This window comes from Ursus arctos, unplaced genomic scaffold, assembly GCF_023065955.2.
Source record: "Ursus arctos isolate Adak ecotype North America unplaced genomic scaffold, UrsArc2.0 scaffold_29, whole genome shotgun sequence".
In the NCBI taxonomy this organism is placed as follows: domain Eukaryota; kingdom Metazoa; phylum Chordata; class Mammalia; order Carnivora; family Ursidae; genus Ursus; species Ursus arctos.
In genome coordinates, this window is record NW_026622974.1 from 3,877,792 (window position 1) to 3,895,183 (window position 17,392).

Genomic DNA, 17,392 nt, shown 5'->3' on the forward strand with positions numbered 1-17,392 from the left:
TCCCTGACCCCTACTTTGGCAACTGCCATTCTACCACGTGTGTTTTTAATATGCTCTAACATGAAAAACAGCCAGAGGGCCTCTGAGACCCCACTGCTTACTCACTTAGCTAAAACCATGGAGTCCTTCCGAGACCATCGACCTGTCCCCCTGCTGCTCTTAACTATCCTGCGGAGATAAAGAGGGCAATCTCATTATCTCCATGGGGGAAAAAAACAGTGCCCCAACTCCTCCTTCTTGAGTCTGTTTTCTCGATGACGACTTTAAACTCACTCACTTCAAGATAACTAAAATTTCAAAGTAAGAACATTCAAACCCTATGATGTGTCAAAAAAAGAATCTGCTTTGCTTCTTAAAAATGTTATTAATCTCAGAAGTACTGCTAACCAGGCAGATTCAGTGCGTATGATAGCACACATCGGGGTTCCAACTGTAGAGTTTAATCTTAAAAAATTAGGTCACAAAGCAAAATCAAGGAAAGGAGAAGCTAGATAAAAATATTTATAACATGACAACTTAATCAACACTGAGTAAAAATCTCTTATACATGATTGAGAAGAAGATGGAACACTTCAAAATAAAAATGGAAAAGGATGCAAAGAGGCAATTCACACACACACACACACACACACACACACACACACACACACACAGATACTGAGGGTCTCATGAAAAAATGTTCAAACCTACTGTAAGGAAAGCTTACAAATTAAAACCATGCAGTACCTTGTTCAACAATCGAACTGGCAAAAACCGAAACAACTCTAACGCCCATGGTAGTCAAGAGTGCTCTGAAATAAGAATCCTCAGACACGACTGATAAGAGTGTAAATAAGTCCACATTTCTGGTAATATGCATCACCAGCCTCAACGTGGAGCAAATTCATTCCCAAGAACTTTCCCTGAGGAAATAATCAGAGGAATACTCAAAGATTTATGCATAAGAACATTTATAGCAGCACTATTCGGAATAATAAAAATCTAGGAAAACCTAACTATACCATAATAGAAAAGTGGCTAAATCAATTATGATATATCAAAACAAGGAATAAAATGTAGACATTAAAACTCTTGTTTTTGAAAAAGATTCAAATACACAAAAGTTCACAAAATGATGCTATGGGGGCGCCTGGGTGGCTCCGCTGGTTGAGCGTCTGCCTTCAGCTCAGGTCATGATCTCAGGAGCCTCGGACTGAGCGCCATGTCAGGCTGCCTGCTCAGTGGGGAGTCTGCTTCTCCTCCCTCTGCCCCTCCTTCCCCTCGTGCACGCTCTCTCTCTCAAATAAATAAATAAAATCTTTAAAAAATGATGCTAAAATTGAAAACTCTTGACAGGATGATTCCATTTTGTAAAGAAAATACGTATCAGATACATTATAAATATAACAAATGGTGGCAGATTCAGCTAAATGTCTAACAAATATTCATGCTCTTTCCAGAGTGTAGAGTTTTCACTGGAAAGCTGTTACCCTGCCAGGGACTACATTTCCCAGTATCCCTTCTACTTAGGTATATCCATGTGACTATTCCCACCAATGGACTATAGGCCGAAGTGACAGGAAGCACTTTCAAGCTGAGGTGGTTAGTAAGTGACATGTCTTCTCCATGCTCTCTTCCTCCAATGGCCAACTAGATGCAGAGGACCCCAAAGCCCTAGAGAATGGAAGAATCATAAGATGGAAGGACCCTGGGCCACTGAATCACTCACTGGAGGGCTGACCACCAATCAGAAGCACCTATGCTGGATTAAGAAATAAACTTCTACTATGTCAAGTTATAATTTGGGGTTTTAACTGTTTCATCAGCAAGTGTTACTTTAACTAATATACAAATATAGAAGAATTACTGAAACGTAAATTACCAAATTTTACCCAATGCACTGTATGACAGACAAGTTACAGGTAAATTTTTTAAAAATGTATTCTTGGGGTACCTGGGTGGCTCAGTTGGTTAAGCATCTGCCTTTGGCCCAGGTCACGATCCCAGGTTCTGGGATTGAGCCCCACATCGGGCTCCTTGCTCAGTGGGAAGCCTGCTTCTCCGTCTCCCTCTGCCTGCCGCTCCCCCTGCTTGTGCTCTCTCTCTCTCTCTGACAAATAAATAAATAAAATATTTAAAATAAATAAATTAAATAAAATGAAAGGAAAATAAAAATGTATCCTTTCCACCATAAACACCTTATTTAATAACCAATAAAGACATTAAAAAAGCAAACTTTAGAGTGCAATCCTATATAATGAAACTCTTCAGTAAAATATTGAATAAGATTACAAAAATAAAAATGTAGAAAATTACAAAGGCTCAAAGGGAAAAAAAATCTAGACTTACAATCTTTAAAAATCTACTAAAATAATTCCAGACAAATGATTGTTCAAAAATGACATAAGGTTAAATGACAACAAACTAGGGAGAAAAGCTGCAATTTATACAATATATGAAATATTAGTGTCCTTTAATATGTAAAGAGCCCTGATGAATCAGTAAGTGGGGGGATAAATACAATAATTGGGGGGAAAGATATAAACACCTAGTCATAAAATAAGAAATACTGATGTACACGTAGAAAGATTTTCAACTCACTAATAATTCTAAAAATGCAAATTAAAATAAAATATTCTTTATCCCTCTGTCAGATTGACAAACATTTAAAATATTTTGACTATAGGGGCGCCTGGGTGGCACAGTGGTTAAGCGTCTGCCTTCGGCTCAGGGCGTGATCCCGGCGTTCTGGGATCGAGCCCCACATCAGGCTCCTCCGCTATGAGCCTGCTTCTTCCTCTCCCACTCCCCCTGCTTGTGTTCCCTCTCTCGCTGGCTGTCTCTATCTCTGTCGAATAAATAAATAAAATCTCAAAAAAAAATATTGTGACTATAGCACCCAATGTTATTGAGATTATGATGAAATGGATAATCATGTATGCTACAGGAGGGAGTTCAAAATGGTATCATATGTCCAACAAGTAGTCTGCCACAATAGAGGAAAAAAGGCCTTAAAAACTCTTGGATTTTCTAGATACTTCTCAGAAGAAATGAGTATGCAAAATTGTTTGATGAGGAAAAAAAAAGAAACAACTTAGATATCCATTTGTAAAGGGCTGGTTAGATCAATAAATTATGGCATGTGTGTGTGTTTTCCCATATTAGAATACACATAACTTAATAATATTAAGTTATGAGGAAGATCTAAATATACTAAAGCACAATAGTGTCCACAATATAAAAAAGCAGGATACAAAACAATATAGGGAGTACAATTTCTTGTTTAAAGGTGTGTATGTATAAGAGTATATATTGTAAATGCATAAGGAAAGAGTATGGAAGGATTCTTATAAAAATATTGACAGTAGTTATCTCCAGGGGGTGGGAATGTGGGTGACTTTCATTTCCTTCTTTATATTTTTCTATACTTCATACATTTTCAGCTGTGAATATGTATTACTCTTACCTATATTTTATTATGAAAAATTCTAAACATATATACAAAAGTAGCAAGAATATATGTACTCACTGCTCAGCTTCAATTTTCATACATGGCTGACCTTGTTTCATCTATACCCCACTACGGCCCCTATACCTGGATTATTTTAACATAAATCCTGGATATATCATTCAACCATAAATAACCCCCAACATACAGACTTTTTGTATTTAATAAACTCTCCACTGGATTGTTTTAGAGTATCTGATATTATATTGGTTCATAAACACTACAGCACATATCTTTAAAACATAACCATAAATAAAATTGTCACATCTAAAAATTAATAATTTTGCAATATCAAATATCCAATCAGTGTTCCAATTTTCCCAATTGTCTCATAAACGCCTTTTCACAGTTAGTTTGTTTAAATCAGGATCCAAACAAGATTTGCATTGGTATTTGGTTGATATGTTGTCTCTCGAGTCTTTTAAAATTTATTACATAGTGCTGCCTCTCCTTTTCCATGCCATTTTATTTGTGAACAACGTATGGGTCATATGTTCCAAGAACTTCCTGATTGCATCCTTATTGTGTCTTTTAACATGTGCCTCTATCCCCTGTATTTTCCTTCAACCGAGGTTTAGTTCTAGTGTCTGCTTGACTTCAGGTTCCATTAAATTTTTGTAAGACTATCTAAAATCATTGTTATTATTTTTGTAACCAAATAAAATAGTAAGCTAAAAAATGTTCTAAAGGAACCCAAAGAAATGCCAGCCTTTCTAATTCATCCATGTCAGCAATGCAATAAACTCAGTATCCAAGAGATATTTTTCAGAATACAGGCTAGGTCAAGGCTTTCTCACACAAGAAAGATGCTTGGTGACTATTCATGGATGCACTTATTTTTGCAAATGCATTTCTTTTACATTTTAAATCCCTGTTGGAGCACCTGGGTGGCTCAGTCAGTTAAGCATCTGCCTTCAGCTCAGGTCATGATCCTGGGGTCCTGGGATCGAGCCCTGTGGGGGGCTCTCTGCTCAATGGGGAATCTGCTTCTCCCTCTGCCCCTCCCCCTGCTGTGTGCTCTCTCAAATAAATAAATAAAATCCTTAAAATCAATCAATCAATCAATCCATCTCCCCTTCTGCTTCAGTGGTGAAATCTATCACTCTCTGAGCAATGGCACGCACTCCACTGGAAGCTTAAGTCATCCTATAATTGCAGAAGTCTTCTTTCATTTTCTTTTCTTTTTAAAAAAATGTAACGTAAGCACATACAGGCATACCGCAGAGATATTGTGGGTTCAGTTCCAGATCAATGCAATAAAGTGAATGTAGCAATAAAGTGCTTCAGATGAATTTTTGGTTTCTCAGTGCATATAAAAGTTTTGTTTATAGTATACTGTAGTCCATTAAATGTTCAATAGCATCATGTCTAAAAAAATACTATACATAACTTAATTTAAATACTTTATTGCCGGGGCGCCTGGGTGGCACGGTCCGTCAGCTGAGCATCCCGCTCTTGGTTTCAGCTCAGGTCCTGATCTCAGGGTCATGATCTTGGGGTTGTGAGATCAAGCCCCACATCGGGCTCCACACTCAGTATGGAGTCTGCTTAAAAGACTCTCTCTCCCTCTCCCTCTGCCCCTACCCCCCTCAAATAAATAATCTTTTAAAAAATAAAATAAAATACTTTATTGTTAAAAATGCAGACCATCATCTGAGCTTTCAGTGAATCATAATCTTTTTGCTGGTGGAGGGCCCTGCCTCCATGTTGATGGCTGCTGACTGATCAGGGTGGTGGTGGCTAAGGATTGGGGTGGCTGTGGCAGTTTCTTAAACTAAGACAACAGTGACATTTGCTGCATCATTTGGCTCTTCCTTTCAGAATGATTTCTCTGTAACATGTGATGCTGTTTGACAGCATTTTACCCACAGTAGCACTTCTTTCAAAACTGGACTTAATCTTCTCACACCCTGCTGCTGCTTTATCAACTATGTTTACGTAATATTCTAAATCCTTTGCTGTCATTTCAATGATCTTCCCAGCATCTTCGCCAGGTGTAGATTCCATCTCAAGAACCCACTTTCTTTGCTCATCCACAGGAAGTGACTCCTCATCTATTAAAGTTTGATCACGAGACAGGAGAAATTCAGTCGCCTCCTCAGGCTCCAAAAGTAACATCAAAGAACACCGACCACAGATCACCGTAACAAATATAAACAGTAATACGCGAGTCTGACGTACTGTGAGAAATACCCAAAGGTGACACAGACACACAAAGAAAGCAAATGCTGTTGAAAAACTGGCACCAACAGACCCCCCTCAACACAGGGCTGTCACAAAACGCTGCAAATGCAATAAATTGAAGGGCAGTGAAGCAAGTACGACTGTAAATGAAAATTTGGAAATGCGAGAAAATGAAAGACCCAAGCATCCATAATTTCACTCCTCTAACACAGTCACTGTTACCTATATGCTTTCTTACCATCTTTATTAGGGATACAGATTTTATACATAATTGTAATCGGTGAATATGGGTTCTAATACTCTTATTAAATTAACACTAAGTACATTAAAAAATACTTGTAGTTTATGTTAAGATATAAAAAAAAGAGCGGTAAGGGGATGCCTGGGTGGCTCAGTTAGTTAAGTGTCTGCCTTCTGCTTGGGTCATGATCCCAGGGTCCTGGGATCGAGTCCCGTGGCGGGCTCCCTGCTCAGAGGGGAGCCTACTTGTCCCTCTCCCTTTGCCCTTCCCCCTACTTGTGGTCGATCTCTCTCAAATAAATAAATAAAACCTTTAGAAAATAAATTTAAATTTTTTTCAGATTTAAAAAGAGCAATAATACATACACCATGTCCCTAGTCTGGCTTGAGAAGGAGAACTTTACCATCCCCGTGATAGCTCCCATGGGCTCCTCCCTCATCCTCTCCTCTCCGCCCACCACTAGCCTGAATTTTTGTCTATGCTCACTTGTTCTTATGGGGTTTGCCACATGCGTGTGGATGTCTAAACATTTTATCACTAATTTTGCATGTATCTGAACTTTATGTAAGTGGGATCAAGTTGCTATTCTGCAACTTGCCTTTTTAATTTTATGTTTTCATTTTAATTCCAGTTAGTTAACATACAGTATTATATTAGTTTCAGGGATACAATATAGTGATTTAACAATTCCATATGTCACCTGTGCTCATCATGGTAAGTGCCCTCCTTCATCCCCATCACCTATTTAACCCATCCTCCTAACCACCTCCCCTCTGGTAACCGTGAGTTTATTATCTCTAGTTGAGTCTGTTTCTTGATTTCTCTTTCTTTTTCCCTTGGCTTATCTGTGTTTTTCCTTAAACTCCACATATGACTGAAATTATATGGTATTTGTCTTTCTCTGACTGACTTATTTCACTTAGCATTAGACTTCCTAGCTCCATCCATGTCACAGAATAGAAAACCCAGAAATGAACCCACAGCTCCATGGTCATTACTCTTCAACAAAACAGGAAAGAATATCCAATGGGAAAAAGACAGTCTCTTCGAGAAATGGTGCTGGGAAAACTGGACAGCAACATGCAAACGCAAGGAATTAGACTACCTTATTACATTAGACACAAAAATAAATTTAAAGTGGATTAAAGACCTAAAAGTGAGACCTGAAACCATAAAAATCCCATAAGAATACATACAGGTAGTAAGCTATTTGACATCAGCCATAGCAACTTTTTTCTAAACAGGTCTCCTGAGGCAAGGGAAACAGATACAACTGCTTTTTACTTAACAGCTGTGTTCCTGAGACCTTCTGTGTCGTCATCGGCAGCTACGGTTCCTTCGATTTAACTGCACAGCTACATAGCTGTGTTCTGTAGGGAAACTACACTACAATTTATACTGCAATTTCTATATGTAAAATTATGACCATCATGTCACATTACTACGTCTCTTCAAAGTAATTGTTAATTATAGTCCAGTATTATGCTGAGAGAAGAACTATTTTATTTTATAGTTATCCAACAGTTGGACATTAATTTTGTGTGTGTGTGTGTGTCTCCTTTGTAAATAATGCATCAGGGAGTATCTTTGTCTAAATAGCTTATTAAGTATCATGTATTATTTCCTTCATAGAGGGGATGTGGGAAGATGGTTCACAAAAGTGGTATTACCGGATCGAAATGTATGAATAAATAATATGTCTCTTTAATATGTTGTATAACCGTTTCACAATATTGCAATACCACCAAAATTGGGCATTACCATTAAAGATGTATTCTTTGGCTAAAATGTTAAAATAGTATTTTGCTGATGTTTTAATCTACATATCTCTTATTACAAAGTTGACCATTTTCCATATATTTGTATGGCACTATATGTAATCATCTATTCGACTGTTCCAACAAGGTTTTAATTTTTTTAATTAGGCTTTTTTTTTATTTGTTTGAGCATGTCACAAAATAAAAATACTAATTCTGTCACGTTACTGCAGATCTTTTCCCAATCTATTGTTACCCCACTGGTTTTTTACATGAAGAAATCTTTGATTTTTTTTCTGTAGTTTGACTGACTATTCTTTTCCTGTTTGAGTGTTTTTCTTTTGTTTCTAAGCAATATTCAATTCTATAGCTTTCCTATACCTCTACATTTTGCACTTAATTGTTTAATCAATATGTAATTCATTTTGGTGAAGTTAGAATGATTTTTTCCAAATTGCTAACTATGCATCAAAATTATTTATTGAATAATCTTTCCTTCCCCGCTGATTTCTGATGAGTTCTTTATGATTTATCGAATTATTTATGAGAGGGTCTGCTTTTGAACTGTCCTGGTTCACTTACCTACTTCCTCCTCTTATGCTGGCATCACAGTGTTTTAATTACAAAGACTTCATTACGCACTTTAATATGTGGTAGTGCTATATATTGTAATAGCCAATAGATCTAACTCCCTTCTCTTACAGCCATTTCCAGAATTCCCCTGAGGTTCTCATCTACTTGTTTTTCCACATAGACTGATAACCATCTTGTCAAATTTTAAAAATCCTGATGGGGGCCTCCTGGGTGGCACAGCGGTTAAGCGTCTGCCTTCGGCTCAGGGTGTGATCCCAGCGTTATGGGATCGAGCCCCACATCAGGCTCCTCCGCTATGAGCCTGCTTCTTCCTCTCCCACTCCCCCTGCTTGTGTTCCCTCTCTCGCTGGCTGTCTCTATCTCTGTCGAATAAATAAATAAAATCTTTTTAAAATTAAAAAAAAAAATAAAAATCCTGATGGGACTTTGAGAGGAATGGCATTAGACTCATGAGCTGATTTCAGAAGTATCCAAATCCTTAGCTTAGTGGTTTTTTTTTTTTTAAGATTTTACTTATTTATTTATTTTAGAGAGAGAGCATGCGAGAGAGAAGTGGGGGTAAGAGCAGTGGGAGAAGGAGAGAGAGACTCTCAAGCAGACGCCACACTGAGCGTGGAGCCTTACACGGGGCTTGATCTCAAGACCCTGAGATCATGACCGGAGCCGAAATCAAGAATCGGACGCTCAACCTAGAGAGCCACCCATATGCCCCTCCAAATCCTTAGTTTTTACCTCACCATCTAGAAGGAATCGCTTTAAGTCTTCTTGATCTACAACTAAGCAATCTGTAATGATAATTTTATCCTTTTCTTTACAATATTTCTTCTCTAAAGTTAATACTTTCATTACTTTCTATATTGGCTTTTTGTCTTGATCTCAGGCATATCCAATAATGCCTTTATTGAGGCCCCCCAAAAGTATAATGAAAGTCAGCGGTATGAACCCAATCTTCCTTCTCATATGAAGGAACGGTCATTTTATATACTCGTTTTTAAGCGGTTTGTAAAAATTAGAAGTCGAATTGACTGAACGTTCTTTTGGAATTAATGAGATTATTGCATATTTTTACTTAAATAATTTATGTGAATCAAATGAAAATCTATGTATATGAAGCCATGCCTGCATTCCATAACCTACTGGGGCTTGGTGGAACATTCACATACCCCATTGTTGAAATCTACTCACTAGAATTTTATCTAAAATTTTTACATTCCTGAGCGAGACTGGTATACAGCCTCCCTTTGGGGGCTTGCCAGATTTGTTATCAGGGTCATGTTTGCTTGAAAAAAGAATCTGGATATTTTCCATCTTTTTTCTAAATCCTGGAACAGTTTATATAACACAGAAATTATCTTGTTCCTTGAAAGTTTAAAAGAACTTTCAAAGGCCTTTTGATATTTTAAAACATTGCACCTGGCACAGGTGTGTGCTTGTGCGTGTGGGGCAACCACGCACACCGGTGTCCATGTGGACACTACCATGTTTGTATATATTCCAAATGACACTCTAAGATCTTGATCTCTAATGTAACAGGGAACAGTTTTAGTATAATTTACTGCCTTCCTTTCCCCATGAAAAGGAAGTAAATGCCCAAGAGGATAACGTGCTAAGAAGTAACCCATTTTCCCAGGCTTTCATTCTAAGAGTCTCCTTTTTAGAGGCCCAGAAGGGAGGCTATAGATGGTGGTCAGGGAATACTGAATGCTGACCTATCCACACTTCACTGAGGCTGACCAAATTTGGCATCCACAACTTTACCACGGACATTTGGATCCAGGAAACCCAAGCTCTGAAAAGAAAAGGAGATCACCAGTCTACCTAGGTCACCTTGAATTCTGTGGTAAAGGTCTTCCAGTTTTGTAATCCACCAAGCCACCTGTGGGACACCATACCTGTTCCACAGCAATAATTCTAAAGCTTTCTCTACTTACTGCAGGGCTCCTGGACCAACGGCCCTGCAAGCATTCAAGGGAGCCACAAATAAAGATTCAGAAACATTATAGACAGAAAGTTTGTGTCGGTTTGTACCCCCCACCCTGCTCCAACCCAGATTCATACTTGAAATCCTAGCCCCCAATCTGATAGTATTAGGAGGAATCAACTTGGTTAAGATGAGTCACAAGGGTGGAGCCCTCTGATGGGATTAGTGTCCCTGTAAGAAGAAGAGTGTCCAGAGCTTCCTCTTTTTGCAAGGGCACAAAGAAGAGGTCAAGTGAGCACACAGCAAGATGGCGGCCGCCTACAAGCCGCCATTAAGAGGTCTCAGAATGAAACCTGCCTTGCCAACATTGATCTTAGACTTCCCAGCCTTCAGAACTGTGAGAAATAAATTTCTATTTTCAGCCACCCAGTCTGTGGTATTTTGCTATGTCAGCCGAAGCTGACTAAAGCAAGAGGGTTGTGGTAACGTCAGTCCAATAGAACACTGAGCTGTAACTATACGCACTGAATAGCCTGCCATAGAGAGAGATATACCTGAACAGAAACAAGTGTTAAGGAGTCTGAATAAAGATGGAGTGTCTACTAGAACAGGCAAGGGCCGTGCCGTAGGAGCATATGTGAGAATATACACAGGACACGGTGCCCAAGAATGAGGCTGTGAACAGGGCACTAACTGCATATGTGGTGTGTTGCAGAACGGTCTGCTTTTTCTTGAGAAAGACACATCTTAGTTCCTGTCCTTGTCCACAGAGGATCCATGAAATGTTAGAGGTCAACGACACATTAGGATTAGGTCACCTTTTGTCAGTCAAGATGATGAGCGTTCAAACAGCCTGGCGGGAAGGCATGGACCTCAAAACCCTCCTTGGCACTACGATTCCATAATTCCATTCAGGATTTCACACAGGCATGCAGGCAGTTTGTTCTCCCCCGCAACAATCACAGAGAAGTTGCTTTCACACCAGTCATGGCCTCACACAGAAGCTTAATCCCTGGCTGGAAGGCAAAACATGTTTGTGGCAAAGCCAAGCAGGCATGTGAAGTGAAGCAGAATGAGGAATGTTTTATTACTGTTTTGGATGCCAGGGGTGGTTGGGTGTATGTTTGGGGTTTTTTAATGACTCCAAAAGACATCTTAAAAAGTCATCCTCTTTTGGCAGCTCCAAGATGTAATTGTTACTACAAGTACTAACGCTTACCAGCGACTGACTGAGGCACACACCGATTTTCTCACAAGCACCCTTTCCTTTCTGGGGCTTTTCACCAAATTAAGTTCTCTCTTTCTCTCCCTCCCTTCCTCCTTCTGTGTGAGTGAGTGTGCGTGTCCGTGTGTGTGCTTTCCCACACATAGAGGCATATACCACACAACTGAAGGCCAAATCCAATTGAACAGACTTACCCTTTTTAGGGTTAAATTGTGGAAAAAGAAAAACTGAACTATTTAGTATTGCAAGATTTTCTTTCTACTGGTAGAAAATTACACTAACAATTCTAGGTTAATGACTTGAGAGTGAACAGTTTCTTCTTTATAAAATGAACTGGATTCATCAAGACTTGTGTTCAAGTGAATTTCTCCTCCTTTAAGCCAAAAAAAGACATGACTTAAGAGAACTCCTAGGCTCTAAGAGAATCTTCAAAAAAGTAGGATTTCCCCCCTACACGGCACATTAAGTAAATAATTTCCCATCTCCCCAACACTTGCTACCCATAGATTACAGCACAGGGCCCAAATATAATGGAGTTTTTATAGGTGATATCAGAAAAAAAAAATGTTCCTTTCTTGTATGATAACTGTGGTAACAGATGTTAGATATTTCAAAACATCCTTCCACTAAGGACGGCAAAATAAGAAGTTGGTAGCCCTAGGCCGACCCCTCCCAATGTTTTTTTGACAGTTTCCTCATCCAAGTGGAGAACCGCTTGTCTGAACCAAGGAATTTAGGGTCAACCATCTAGTTATCACTAGTTCTCACCTAGTTATCACAATGGTGACCTTCATCAGGGCCAACAAACAACCTAGAGAAAATTTAAGACTAATTGTAGTCAATATGCAGGGGAGAGGGTATGAAAAGTTTTAAGGTCTATAAACTTGTGGTCCATAAGTTCCGGGTTGTTCTGGAAGTTTTTCCTCTATCTGCAGGGCCCTCACTGCACCCTATCCACCCCTCACTACCAAGTTATCTCCTCCTGGTTTTGAAACACAGATGCTAAAGCTTGAAGGTGCCACTAATCTGGGAACCCCCAAATCAAGACACCTCACCCTGCTGAGATTCTGAGAGGTCAGCCTTATGGTACTAAAGGCGTTAGAGAACAATTCACAGCATTTTGTCAGTTAAAATTCAACTGAAATAAATGCCCAAGACTAGCTTCTTGCTACTGCAGCACCTCATCCAATCCAAGTGGTCCTAAAATCCGTCCAACCGGAAAAGCCCACCGGCGTGGTTGGTTTGGGAAGCCAAAGCTGAGGAGGGTCACTTGGCCCTCCAGAGCCTACATACTGAGAACAAAGACAAGAACATCAGCTGGGATAACGTCATCACAGGCCTTCAACTACTTATAAAACTGTTCAACTAAGGATACGTTAATAAGTGACTGTAAAATGAAAGTCCCCCTTTTTCCCAGGGATTCCATCTACCTTTAACTTAACTATATGCTACCTAAAATTTTCTCTTTTTAGATTTCCCCCAAAATGAATTCTAAATTAGAAACCGTTCCGGTGAAGAAAAATCCATAAACACTAAATTTTTTAATACCTTTATTTAACTCATCTCTAACGAATCCGTGATAAATAATATATTTGTTGTGAAGAGAGTTAATTTCCTAGATTAAATGTGCACTGAAACATAAATGTGACAGTATTTTGAGATACAGGATATTAATAAAGGTAACATTTATTGGGCCAGCTACTGGGACACTGGGCACTTTACTTGGATTACCACAGTTAATCCTTACAACAGACCTATAAAGTAAGTGCTATTCTTACTCCCATTTTATTTTTATTTTTTTAAGATTTTATTTATTTATTCGACAGAGATAGAGACAGCCAGCGAGAGAGGGAACACAAGCAGGGGGAGTGGGAGAGGAAGAAGCAGGCTCATAGCGGAGGAGCCTGATGTGGGGCTCGATCCCGGAACGCCGGGATCACGCCCTGAGCCGAAGGCAGACGCTTAACCGCTGTGCCACCCAGGCGCCCCTTTACTCCCATTTTATAGACAAGGTTTAAATGAGGAGACTCATTAATGTCATTTAATCTCCACCAACCCAGAATTTGAATTCAGTGTTTACTCTGGCTATAAAAAGGTTGCATACGCATATGAGAAATTAGGCAGAATTGTAGAAAGCATGGTTAACCTACTAGAAGAGCCTATGTTTTCAGACATACTGCAAAGCAGATGCTAACGGCAAGCCTTCCAACAGGTTCTGTCTAAACTATGCTACCGTAAATACTTTAAGATTCAGACTTGCACTAGTTAAACCCAGGTTTCCTCTCACTGTTACTTCCAAGTCAGTAAGGTTTCTATAGACGATACAGTATAGTGGATGTCAGCTGCCACTCTCCCGGGACCCATTTCCCTTCTCCCCTGGCAATACTCAGTTCTGTCCCCTCCTCTCCTCCCAGTCCTGGTGCTTTAGGGAAAGCTTATGCACTTCCCCAGGAGAGGGATAGACCAATCAGAAAAACCTCCCATCCCTGCCGATCAACAGACTGCTTTCACCTGACTACTGTGATTGGCTGAGGAATGAGCACGTGGCTTAATTCCCGCCAATGAAATGCCAGGGTTGGCTTGCAGGGGATGGAATTCTGGGAAAGATACTTTCTCAGTCTTTTAAGGAGTTACTGGCAGAGGGATGCTTTTTTCCTTCTGGCCAAAGGGATGCCACTATGAGCCCAGGAACTTCCGCGACCATTCTGCCTCCCTGAGAATGAACTGACATCATGGAAGAGTGACAGAGAGATGGAAAGAAACTTGATGGCTGATGTCATGTTGGGCTATTTCACATCCACAATGCAGTCAGTCCACCCCATCCCTGAACTTTGCAGATTACACAAGCCGACTAATAAATTCCCTGTGCTGTGGGAGCCCCTTTGAGTTGGGTTTTGTGATGGTCACAACCCCAGAAGATCCAAACTGATAAATGAGAAAAAAAAGCACTAATTCACAGCTTTCTCCTGCATGTGCTTAGATTTTACTTGACACTGTTTCTTAACTGTTTCAAGTGGTTTTGTGTTGGTCTTCTTAAAATGTAACAGGTTTTCAAGGAATGCTTTCAAGAATTCATGAGTGGCCTTGGGCAAGTCACTTGACCTTCCTGGGTCTTCCCAGCTGTAAAAAGGATGAAGTTTAACTAGAGGATTTTTGTTGCTCCACCCAGCCCTCCCAGCCAACAGTTCCATGTAGCTGACCTAATAATGCAAAGCTTCGCTTACTCCACCAGACAAAAACCCCTCTTTGGATAGAAACATCGTTTGCAATACAATCCAAGCCATCTGCATCTCTTGTTTGGTCAGCTATTTTCCACTTGCACCCCTACTTCCCCCTTCTGCAGTCAGCTCTGTGTCCCCCCCGAGGGTCTGATCTCAATGGACAGCACCAGTATGGTTCCCTGCCTTCTAGCTTCTGGCTGAGTGTGCCTAATGGGAGGCACCATGAGGAGACGGGAGAACTGACAAGGGAGTTCTATGAGGATATTTATTCTCTTGGCTCTTTCCCAGCTGTGCGGCTGAAGGTTGACTGCATCCTTCCACCAGAGAGAGCCTTTCCATGGAGCTTCTCTTTCCAGTTCTAATAACCAATCCCTCCCTCTTTCTTTCAGGACTAGGCATGGTAACAGCTCCCTGATACCACTAGCCCCGGGATACTTCCACATCCTGTGCTCGGTTCTCTTAACCCTGTCTACACCACTATAAACAGTCCCTTCAGGAGCGTCTTTGGGATGACTCCATTTGAATGCACCATCTGTTTCTTACCGGAACCCCAAGACATGATGGCTTAAAAATTAAATCAAAATCAAGCACAACAAAAAAGAAACAGAAGCAATCAACTTTGAGTCACATAAGAGAGATGAAAAGTGTGGCCCCTGCCAAGAAAAATAACCTGCACATACCAAGAGAATCAAATTAGACACCCACCACCCTCCTTTCCTCGCTGTCACTGAGAATTGTGGAAAACAGCCATCCCTTGCTATGCCAGGGTTTAAACATTTAAAAAAAAAAAAAAAAAAGTCTGTTTATACACAAACTTATTGACCCTTCAGACAACTTCTGTGTGGGACCTGGCAGGGGAATCCCAGCTAAGTGCCCACTTTCTAGAGGGACAAACTGAGCCTGGAAGAGAACACAGGGCTAGAGCTGATTAAAAGCAAAAACAAGAACACTAGAAATGTCCCAGGGCCAGCTCAAAGGCTCATTGGTCCAAGAATCTGCGTTTTCCAGGCTCGGCGGGGGGGGGGGGGGGGGGGGGGTGTCTCAGAACGGCCTTCTGTACTACCATTCTCCAGAGAGGTCTAATTCCCCCTGAAGACATCTAGAGCTACCATCCGTGAATGTCCTTTGGCTCCTTCACTGCTCACAACTCTGCAAAGTCAAGAGAAACAAGACGCAATGCCCTCAGCCCCATTCCGAGTAACGCCGAATGCCAGTATGTGAATCCACGATCACCGACTACTTCCCAAAGAAACTTTTCCAGAAATTTATGGCTGTCTAGGTGCACAGCAGCCTTCCTTCCCTTCTCGGGACATTTTCTGTTCCACAGATATCCAAGGAATGCTTTCAAGGACCCCTTCATCACAAAACATTTCAGAGCAGCTACCTGATTCAGGATTAAGAAGCTTAATCGTTCAGGGTCGTCCTGCTTCCATGTCTTCCTCCTTCAGCAACCGCCAGAGCCAGGGCCTGTAGGAGTGACCCAAAAAGCACATTCAGGATATATGGCTTCAACACGGGAAAGATCCTATCGATCAGGAGAGACTGGAGAAGCAGCCAAGGATGGAGCCCTGCAGAATCCAACAGCGAATGGACCGGCCCAGGAGGAGGCCCCTGCAAAGGCTGCTGAGGAGGGTCCCCGAGGAAGAAGAGAATGTAGGAGAGAAAGACACCCAATGCCATTCTGTTCCTCAGGCCTGAAACGCAGGAGTCACTGTGACTCCCCTCTTTCCCTCACACTCCACATCCAGTCCACCAACCAGCGAATGATGTCAGCTGATTCTTCAAAATACATGCAGACTCACCCCTTCTCATTCACCTCCACACCACCACTTTGGTCCAAGCCAGCAGCTTTTCTCCTTGTGTTATTGCAACGACTTCCTCACTAGTCTCCCTACTTCCACCCTCGCTTGCCTCTCTAGAATCCACCTATTAGGGGGATTGAATTGTGTTGTGGGTTGAACTGCATCTCCCCCAAATTCCTCAGCTGAAGTTCTAACCCCCAGTATCTCAGAATATGACCTTATTTGGAAATAGGGTTATTGCGGATGTAATTAGCTGTTGAGATGAGGTCATCCTGGAGTAGGTTGGGTCTCCAACCAGTATGACTGGCGTCCTCATAAAAAGGGGAAATTAGGAAGTAGGCACTCACATGGGGAGTACGCCACTGTGTGAAGATTGGAGTTCTGCTGCCACAAGCCCGGCAGCTTTCAGAAGCTGGGAGAGGGGCCTGGAACAAATCCTTCTCTAGCGCCTTCAGAGAGAGGGAGACCCTGCCAACACCTTGATCTCGGACTTCCAGCCTCCAGAACAATGAGAAAATACACTTCTGTTATTTAAGCAACCCAGTCTGTGGTACTTTTGTTATGGTGGCCCTGGCTAATACACCATGCTCCCCACAACAGCTTCAGTGACCATTTAAAAATCACTCTTCATGGGGCGCCTGGGTGGCACAGAGGTTAAGCGTCTGCCTTCGGCTCAGGGCATGATCCTGGCGTTATGGGATCGAGCCCCACGTCAGGCTCCTCCGCTGTGAGCCTGCTTCTTCCTCTCCCACTCCCCCTGCTAGTGTTCCCTCTCTCGCTGGCTGTCTCTATCTCTGTCAAATAAATAAATAAAATCTTAAAAAAAATAAAATAAAATAAAAATCACTCTTCTGCTCAAAAGACTCCTACATTGTTTTAGCTCTCTCAAAATAAAAGACAAAATCCTTGAAATGACCTTGGGGGCCCACATGACCTGGCCCAGCCTCTTCCTTGACCTTT

General features: G+C 41.0%; 1 protein-coding gene across 5 annotated transcripts in view; it reads right to left on the bottom strand.

Moving 5' to 3' along the window:
* The window catches only part of TRERF1 (transcriptional regulating factor 1), a 204,378-nt gene that overhangs the window by 109,391 nt on the left and 77,595 nt on the right, over positions 1–17,392 (bottom strand). For 4 of the 5 annotated variants that reach the window (XM_026507447.4, XM_044387223.3, XM_026507445.4 and 1 more), the window contains exon 3: positions 16,015–16,097. The exons of the other annotated variant lie outside the window; for it this stretch is intronic. The gene's annotated coding sequence lies outside the window, so the exon portion shown is untranslated. The remainder of the gene's footprint in view (positions 1–16,014; positions 16,098–17,392) is intronic. 5 annotated transcript variants of the gene reach the window in all.